This window comes from Sorex fumeus, unplaced genomic scaffold (genome assembly GCF_029834395.1).
Source record: "Sorex fumeus unplaced genomic scaffold, SorFum_2.1 ptg000064l, whole genome shotgun sequence".
In the NCBI taxonomy this organism is placed as follows: Eukaryota; Metazoa; Chordata; class Mammalia; order Eulipotyphla; family Soricidae; genus Sorex; species Sorex fumeus.
In genome coordinates, this window is record NW_026606121.1 from 2,405,084 (window position 1) to 2,415,292 (window position 10,209).

The following is a 10,209-nucleotide window of genomic DNA, read 5'->3' on the forward strand; positions in this document are numbered from 1 at the left end:
TGGTCAGCGTTCTCTTTGCGACTGCTCCTGTTCACACCAACCCAGGATCCCAGAGTGGGACCTTATTTGCAAATTAGGTCTTTACAGATGACAGTGGCCAAGGTTCTGGAGCCGAAATCGCCCATGGTCAGTGGTTGGTGTCCTAAGGAGAAGGGGGATGAGCAGAGACAGGTCACTGACGAGCCTGAAGGATGTGGCCACGAGCCAAGGGGTGCCCGGTCATCCATGTGGGGGCAGGCAGCAAGGATCCTTCCCTAGAGTCCTGCCAGCTGCCACCTCCACTGAGACTCAGGCCCCCAGACTGGGGCTTTCTGATGCTTGAAGCCACAAGCTTGCTGTGACCTGTCCCTATTGTCTCCGGACAGCAGCTGTCCAATTCACCTGTGCTCAGAAACCCCAGCGGCCAGAGTGTGGGGTGGGGGGCTGTCCCACGCCACTGAATTCCACCCCAGCCACAGCCCCGCCAGCCCCCCCACTCTCCTTCCCATTGGCCTCCACACAGGAGCTGTCATTTCCTTGACAACATTTGTTTCTGGAAACTTCTGTTCCCGGAAGAGCTGCCGCACCTCAGGGCTTGCGTGTTCATTGTTCCCGCTTCCCGGAACGTACTTCCTCCAGGTCAGGGGTCAGCAGCTCCCCACAACTGTCACAACAAGGGGAGGAGGGAAACGTGTTCCTGGGGGGTGTGGGGGTACTGCCCATCCCTCTCCACCAAGAATCCTCCTGTGTGCCCCCATAGTGCCATGCGGAGACTCAGGCTCTGGATCTGTCCACACTTCGATTGTCCTTGGCTTTTAGGCTTCAGCTCAAATGCCACCTCTCCCCATCATCCCTTGTCACCACCCCCCATCACATCACCCCACTCTTGGCAGGTCCCCATCCCTGCCTGAAACACAGGCTTGTTTATCACACCTGAGGGCCAGCCTCCCCAGGAGGGATGTCCCTGAGGATTTGCAAGCCTCTGTGGATGGAAATTTTTCCTGTCTGTGCATCTCCCCACAGCCTGCCCGCCTGGGAGGCACTAATTGAGGGCTTGTTCTTTTCCACTTGGCCACCAGCTGGTTGATCTGCCAGGGTCTTCCTGCAGGTGAGCCAGGGGGCCGCCAGGACCTGTCCCTCACCCTGCCCTGCCCCGTCTGGTCTTGCCTACCCCCCCCCCCACACACACACACAGAGCACCTGGCAGACTTGGTGTCTCTACCTGGTCCAGACACGCAGCCAGGGAACCTGGAGCTTCTGGGCCCAGGGCCAGCGCAGGCCCACGGGAACCCCAAAGAACAAGACTAGGTTTGTCCTAAACCCATGAGCTCCCCCTGAATTGTCTGCACTGTAGCACCCCTACAAGGGCCGGTTTGGGGAGACGGGGTGCTGAGGAGGGGTGAGAGGAGGCCGCATGGGTGTCCCATCATGACTGGAAGGAAGGAGATGGGGACAAACTTGCACAGAGTGACTGTCTGGGGAGACAGGAAGGATGCCTGCACACGAGGGACAGGCCTCAGGAGAGGCAGCCCTGGCCCTGCCCACACCCTCAACCTGAGAAGCCGGGATTGTGCTGGTCACACCCGGAGGCAGAGGCCGTGGTCTGAGGCTGCACCAGGTCCAATCTATGTGTGACCACTCACCCAGCATGTCAGCAACCTCCTAAGTCTCCAGTGTCCATGGACACAGGCTGTCCAGGGTCAGTGACACTGGCAAGCGACTTGGATGGCTTGTCCATCCAGCGCTTGGCCTCGGGCACCAGGCCCCTGAGCTGCATGCACCTGGGTCTCTAACCCACGTATGCCCTGGGGGCTCGAGTGCACATGCCTTTTGGGGGCGTTAGTGCACTTGGAGGGGTGCTCTCTTGCACATGTGCGCTGGGCTATATTGCATGGGGCATCTGGCTACCACATTGAGCTTTACGCTGGCCCATGTGTTAGCACGGAAACAGATTTTTCTGAGCCGGTGAGTTCTTGGGAATTATATAAAAGATTTGCAGACAAAACTCAGAAGACTGAAAGTTTATTGTACAGAAAAGGTAGGTAGTTCCGGATCCCTCCCCAGATGTCCAGGTCTCTCCTTTACCCGTGAATGATGACCAGGTCCTATCCTGACAGCTGCCCGGTCCTGTGAGTGACTTCCCTGTCCTGTCCCATGCTGTCTGCTCTCGTCCTTTGAACGAGGCTGGTCTGGTCCCTGCGCTTTCGTCCTACCTCAGCCGCCCAGACCATCCGTGGGCCTCCCAGCGGTACTGGCAGTTCCTGTCGTCTAGCCTCAGTTTTCTACTCTCCGACCACGGCCGGTGTGGGGGTGGGTCCTGGGCTCAGCACTCTATCCCTCTGAGCGTCCGGGCCCTGTCTGGGCTCTGCCCCTGGCTGGGCTCTGTCCTGTACCAGGCCCTGTCCAGGCGGGTGTAGCCCTGCCTGACCCAGGGGTTCCAGGGAGAGAGATGTGGGTGCAAAGGCCAAAGCGGCATGCGGGCGCTGGGGGCCTCCTGTCACCTGCAGCTAAATCCCATCCCAGCCTCCCGTTCTACGCTCTGATTGGCTACCTGTCCCGGGGGCGGAGACTTGGAGTCCCGGGCTCCGTACCTGGCTGCAGCGGGTCACTCGGTGCCGCGTCTCCGAGCGGGCGAGACAGGCACGGTGGGAGGCGGCCGGGGAGGCTGCGGGGACTGAACCCACAGCTGTGGGGTGTAGAGAAGCCGGTTACAGCCCTGGGGGAGGCCGTATGCCTGGGATAAGAACATCACACTCCACGCTGCCCTAAAAGGGGGGGTGGGAGAGAGAGAGAGAGAGAGAGAGAGAGAGAGAGAGAGAGAGAGAGAGAGAGAGAGAGAGAGAGAGAAGGGCCGTGGGCAGGCCCAGCCTCTCCAGGAGCTGGTCTCCAGGACTGCGAGGGCTGCAGGCTGGACCCCACGCGGGACCCCGGGCGGGAGGGGGTCGGGTCGGACCCCGGCGGGCTGGACCCCTGGGATTCCGGGCGGGAGGGCTGCGGGCTGGACCCCGGAGACCCGTTACAGCCGCTTCTCCGCAGAGCCGGCCAGGTCCAGCCCGCAGGAGCCGCGAGCCCGCAGAGCCTCGGGCGGACAGGAAAGGCGCTCCCCCCCCCCCCGCCCCCAAGCCTGTGACGACGTGCAATTCAAATGAGAACTCCGCACTGATGTATTCTAAAGACCTGTTTTCTCCTGGGTATCCCCGGGGATCTCTGCCGCAGTTCTGGGGGGGGGGGTTCCCCAAAAAGCAGCACACAGGGACGTGGCCTCGAGCCATTGCCGGCCACGGACGCGCAGGGAAAAGCGTTTCTGGAGTGAACTGCCGCGGCCCCAAGGGCAGCAGATGCCCAGCGGCAGGGCAGCCAGGAGCCAGAATGACGCAGATCTCTGTACTTAAGGAACGCCCCTCGAGGTGGGCCTCTGACGCGTCTGGGGGACCCCCTTTCCGACCAGGTGGTGCCTGGGAGTCTGACTTGGTGATTGGTCCAGCCCTGCACCCGTTGCCATGGATACAACTGGGCAGGGGGTGGAGACAAACGACCCGCCAGCTAAGCGTCTCTCTCAGGGCACCAGCATCCCACAAGCCTGTTTCCACACCTGTCTGTCGCCCCTTTGCCACTCCAGCTCCGCGTGGCTGAGGATTGAGCCCCAGCTGCCTGCATGTAAAGTTCAACTGTCCAATTCTGTTGTTGCTGGTGTGTGTGTGTGTGTGTGTGTGTGTGTGTGTGTGTGTGTGTGTACATACATCAGAACTCAGAGCAAGACCTTCAGTCTCGGTCTAGTTTCTCCAATTCTGAAAGCCAAAGACTGAACTGGTGGAGGGTTCAGTGATGGAGCACTTGTCCTGCTTCCTTACTTGGCACCACCTGGTCCCCAAGTACCGCCTGGTGTGGCTCCCAACATCCCCACCAATGGCCTCCCTCCTCCCTGCAAAAGGGCAGAGACTGTGGAGGAGAAAATAACAAAAAAGGGAAACTTTCACACTATCTTTTTTTTCCCCCTTCTTGAAAAAAATTGTGGAAGTGGTGGGAGCAGCGTGGCAAGATGTATTTTGAAGAGGTGTGAAATTGTACCCTGGAATATATACAGTCATGGAAACCACTGGTTCTTTAAAAAATGGAATAGAAAAGATTATGGCATTATCCAAACATACCGAAAGCTATAGGGAGAAGACTGCGCCCTTTCTCAACAGTGAACAGGCTGGCATTTTGCTTGCCATGCATGTGAATTCTATTTTAGGAAATCCCCGTGGGAGGGCTGGAGAGCTAGGACAGTGATTAAGGTGCTTGCTTTGTACCCAGCTGACCCGGGTTCGATGCCTGGCTGGTACTTAGGGTTCCCTAAGCACTTCCGGGAATTATTCCGGAGTACAGAGTGAGGAGTGAGTCCTGAGCACCACTGGGTGTGGCTCCAAAACAGAACAAACACAGACCAAAAAAAATTAAAAATCCCCATGGGGCCAGTCACTAGCTGAGGGCTGGAGCAAATGCCTGTCCCGACAAGGCTCTGGGTTCAACCCCCACATGCGGGCCCCCCCAGCCCCCCGCCCCCCCTCCCCAGCACAGCAGCGGAAACAGATGCCTCAATGCATCAGCGGAGCGGCCTTCAGCCCTGAGCCCCCTGAATGTAAATCCCCTTTGCCCTCCTGGACCTCATGTGCCTCCTCACAGAGGCAGCCCCTTGCGGAATTGGGTCCGTTCCTTCCTTCCTCTGTCTTCACTCTTTTCTGAGGTAGGTATCCCCAACAATGGAGGAGTATCTTTTTTTTTATTTTGTGGGAGGGCTACACCTGACAATGCTCAGGGGCTGGCTACATATGGTCCCCCAAGTACCATCAGGACCGATCTTTGAACACAGAGCTAGGAGTAAGCTCTAAGTATGCTGGGTGCGGCCAAAACTTTTTTTTTAAACTAGAACTGAGGGCTCTTTCTCTCTCTCTCTCTCTCTCTCTCTCTCTCTATATATATATATATATATATATATATATGTATGTGTGTGTGTGTGTGTGTGTATGTATACACATATAAGGATGCTTGCCTTGTCTTGTACATGGCCGACCCAGTTCAATCTCCTGCACTGCATGGTCGGTCCCCTGAGCCCTGCCAGTGTGACCTCGAAACAAAACACAGAAACACAGAAATTCAGAAATGCAAGAATAGGAGTGGAATGTTACTGAGACCCCCCCCAAGTAGAGGACCAGCCTTGCATGTGTGATACTCTAGGATTAAAAACAAAAACAAAAACCCAAGAACAAATAAAACAACTCCTCACCTTGCCCTGCTCAAAAAAAAAAAAAAAAAGAACAATGAGAATTCCCTCCAATAAGAGGGAGAAAGGAGCAGTTGATGTTGCCATTTCTCTGCAGATGGGATATTTCCAATTCTACTGAAAGGACCCTGCAGTGTTGGGGACAGGCAGGCCACGAGGTCGGTCACCTCCAGGACATGCTCCAGGCTTTTCTGGAGTGGCACAATGGCGAATTAGAATAGCAGGATGACACGTAACTATGTAGTGTGAAACGGGGTGTCTAGAGGGCAGTCAGAGGATGTGGCTGAGCTGTACGTAGACAGGATGGTGTGTCTCCTGTACCACAGCCACCCTGGGCGCCCGCTCTTCCTAAATGATGCATGCCCGGAAATCACCAGTGGGGGTTCTTCGAGCTTTGAATTTCAAAAAGTATACCATCTCCTTGAATAAGGGACATTATTAATTTTTTGCTTCTTTGAGTTACTCTTGGCAGTACCCAGGTGTCACTCCTGGAGGTGCTGGTGAAGGAACCTGTTCTGCTGAGTGCTAGGCCAGTGCCCCCCACTGTGCTCTCTTGGGCCCTGAAATAAGTGAACTTAAACTTCACCTGAAAAGGGCCGGAGCAATAGCACAGCGGGGAGGGTGTTTGCCTTGCACGTGGCGGACCCGGGTTGAATCCCCGGCATCCTATATGGTCCCCTAAGCACCACCTGGAGTGATTCCTGAGTGCAGAGCCAGGAGTAACCCCTGAGCATCGCTGGGTGTCACCCAAAAAGCCAAAAAACAAAACAAAACAAAAAAACCTTCACCTGAAAAATGAACAGGTAAGGAGGGTGAGAGAAGGACCACTCGTGGTGCAAGTGGTGAGGTCATGCCCTGCACCCAGGAGGTCCCAGGTTAGATCCCCAGCCCTGCTGGGCCCCGCCTCATGTGAAAATAGGGAAATTCTATTACAAAGGTGAGGGAGGAGAAGGCCCCCACTTCGCTCTGGGAATGATGAGAAGGGGAACCCCGGACTCTGCATGAGCCTGCAGCTCCCCAGTCTCAGCACCAGACTCAGGGAGCAAACCACTTTTGCTCCCTTGCCCCGAACTAAGGGCCTCTCCCCCAAGTAGGGGTGGCAGAGGCACCCCAGATGGCAGGAGGGCAGGGGGATTTTCCCAGGACCCAGCTGGAACCCGTGACTGTGACTGGCAGGCTGGTTCCCACGCACCACCCCGGCACATGCTACTTGGCTCCCCCAGGCCCATCTGGACCCCAGAACTCTCTCCCCCGGGGCCGCCTCTGCTACTGGGAGCCAGGAATGAGGAACATCTAGGGGAGCCTCAAGCACGTGTGAGGAGAGCAGACTCTCAGAATAGACTCTTGAGTGATCAGGGCAGGACAGAGCCCTCACAAGGCCAGGAGAGCAGTGCCCATGGGCACCCTGAGCCCCCAGCCCCAGGTGGGTGCTGTGGGGAATGTCTGGGTCCCTGGGGTACAGCGTCTGCCTTAGGGGGAGGCTCCCACATGAATGGAAGGAAGTCAGGCCAGGAGGCCAAGCTTACAGGCTGACTCTGCCCAGTGGCCAGGGGGCGAATCCCGATGTCAGGGGTCCATGGGTGTCTCACGTAAAGTGGGGAGGAGAAAGATGGTCACTTTCTCCCCGTCTGCCTCTGCCATTCGGGACCCAGGGTTACTGGGTTCTTGTCTCACCTCGCAGAAAGGAATTTCACGAGTAGACGAGCAGTGTGATGTGAAACAGATTTTATTTGGAGATTTTTGAAGGGAAGGAGGAAAGTGGGAGAGAGTGAGTAAGGCAGTCAACAGAGAGAGCGCGGGCTTCCCCAAAGATGGAGGAGCCCCTACACACACCCCAGTGTTAGATGAAAGGTCCACATCTCAAGAGGGGAGATGCAGGCGCCAAATGTGCTCGGCCACGTGGGCACAAGCAGCGCATGGGCCTGGGCAGCATATGCACCCTTCCTTTATTTAAGGTGGCTTTTATAGGTTTTTCCAAGCCACCCCCACGTGGGTTTTTTTTTTTTTTTAGCTAAATAAGAGTTTGTTGCAGGGGCGGAGTGATAGCACAGCAGGTAGTGCATTTACCTTGCACCCAGCAGACCCGAGTTCGATCCCCAGCATCCCATATGGTCCCCCAAGCACCGCCAGGAGTAATTCCTGAGTGCTGAGCCAGAAGAAACCCCTGGGCATTGCTGGGTGTGACCCAGAAAGGGGGAAAAAAAAGTTTGTTGTTAGGGTTGTTGCTAAGTGGGTAGAGTTTGGAGTGGTCATCTTTGAAATTCCTTTTCTTGACCTTGTTCCTGCTGGAATGAATGAGACCAGTTGTAGTTCAGGTCTCCCAAAGAAGAATAGAAAGAGCTATGCTTGGAATATCACGTTTCACTCAAATGAGAGAACGAATCCGGAGTTCTGACATCCGTCGACGATCAAGGATCAGGGACGCTGTCTCATTTGCCAAGGTGTCGAAAATCAGATGGGCTGGTCATGTAATGAGATTTAAAGACGACCGTTGGACTAGAGCTGTTACTGATTGGATTCCACGGGATGTCAAAAGACCGCGTGGCCGCCCACCTACCAGATGGTCAGACTTCTTCGTCAAGATCATGAACGATCGGTTTGAGGCCCTTCATGTTCCCGGAGCGAACAGATGCCATTGGGCTACACTAGCACGCGACAGGGACAAATGGAGACGTTACTGGCGCCCGCTCGAGCAAATCGACGACTAACGGGAAGTTAAGTGATTAAGTGATTAAGTTCCTGCTGGATCTCCTCTCAGAGGGTGGGGCCAGTCTTCTCTGGTCTGGACTAGCTGATTGATCAGATTAAGAGAGGGGTCTAAGGGTTTTTGAAAATTTTTCTTGCAGGCCCCCCCTTTCCATGGGGAGGGGTCCAGTCCCCTCAGGGCTGGCGGCTGAAGGTCTCATTGGGCCTTGCTTTCTGTATCCATAGGTGGGTCAGCCTTAGGACTGTCCTTCCCAGAAGTTTCATTGCCATGGGGCCTTTCTCTGTCCACCTGCCTACATCAGTCTGGCCGGGCGGACACCCCAAGAGGGAAGCACTGTGCTCTGTGGGGCCACCAACAGAAGAAAGGCAGGAGGGGTGCAGAACTCGAATTCGAACTGCAGACGGGCCCCGGCGTCCACCGAGATAGCGGCCATGGAGTTCACACCGGTGACGGCCAGGACACTTTCGGGCCAAGACCACGAGAACGTGTCCTCCGCTGGCCGATCAGCCCTGCTGTCCACTGTCCCCTTCTGATCTTGTTTTCTTCCTGTGGCCTTACCAAGGGCTCCTAGTCTCATGCAGTGACCCTCCCTCCCCTTTCATTTATGCTATTTTTCACCTGTGGCCCATGGCATATCCGGGGCCCGTAGTACATCATGTTGCTCTTCTGGGACATGCCGTCTCTCCCTCTCCAGAGCAGACATGAGCTGCCACATCCGCCCACGACTGGCTCCTGTGTGAGGTCGTTTCAAGGAAAACAGACAGGCCACTGCTCTGGGGGCACTTACACTGCTGGGGCATAGTTGGGGGTGGACAAACTCCAGGGCAATGGGGTGTTGGTTCCAAAAACCAAAACCAAGGAGCTGGAGCAATAGCACAGCGGGTAGGGCGTTTGCCTTGCACGCGGCCGACCTGGTTTCGATTCCCAGCATCCCATATGGTCCACTGAGCACCGCCAGGGATAATTCCTGAGCGCAGAGTCAGGAGTAACCTCTGTGCATCGCTGGGTGTAACCCAAAAAGGAAAAAAAAAAAAAACCAACCAAAACCAAGCGGTCAAAGAGATTGGACAGTAGGGAGAGAATCTGCCTTGTGTTCACCTGACCCAGATTCGAGCCTTGGCAGCCCACACGGTCCCCTGGGCACCACCAGGGGTGATTCCTGAGTGCAGAGCCAGGAGTAAGCCCTGAGCACTGGGAGGGGGTGTGACCCACAAACTAATCAGAAGCTAGACAGGCCCGAGCCTCCAGTTCCCACACCGTCTCTCCAAAGGATATAGCCGGGGTCTCCTAGGGGCACCTGTACCCCTGCTCAGAGCAGCGTGTTCTCAGGAGCCGAGATCCGGAAGCCCCATCTGTCTGTCCACACTCTGCAATGCTGGCCAGCCACTGTTTGCTTTGGGGTCACTCCTGGCAGGGCTCAGGGGCTCCTCCAGGTTCTCTGCCCAGAGGTCACTCCCCGCTGTGCCCGGGTCGCCCAGGAGCAAATCTGACCTTACCGGTTCTTCTGTGCTGCAGCCACCCTGAGGCCTGCCGCGGGCTTCTCAGAGATTCTCCTGAGAGAGCCTCGGGAACCGGCTCTGCCCAGTGCTGCCCAGATGTAGCTGCGGGCTGCTTCCCCCACAAGCAGCAGCCTTGGATAAAAATAGCCCCAAGTGATTATCCCAAGGGTCCAAATGACTCGGCAGTTTGGACACCAGGCTGGGTGCGGAGGCGGCTGTCCACAGACTCACTGTGGGACCTCCCAGGCAACCCACAGATGCACTGGAATTAGAGGACCCTGTGGCTGACCCCTGTGTTTGTGGACAAAAACGGGGTGTCTGTGAGCTGGAGTACAGTGTGGAGGGTGTTTGCCTTGCATGCGGTCCACCTGGGTTCGATCCTCAGCATCCCATATGGTCCCCTGAGCACTGCCAGAAATAATTCCTAAGTGCAGAATCAGGAGTAACCCCTGAGCATCACTGGGTGTGAGCCAAAAAGCAAAATAATAATAATAATAATAATAATAATAATAATAAAAAGCAAGGTGTGCGTGGGGAACCTCTTCTTCACCTCCCTTGAGGGTGTAGGACAGGAGACCCAGACCAGGCTGGGCTCAGTGCCCTGTGCCAAGACAGGCCACAGTAAGCAGCTGATGGGAGCAGCATGCCCTGGGGACGGGACATCCCGCGTCCCCAGACCACATGCCCACGTGCCCACCTGGAGTTCAGCCTTGGGGCTGGGGTTTGGGTGAGCCCCGGACAGACATGTCCTTCCTCAGGCC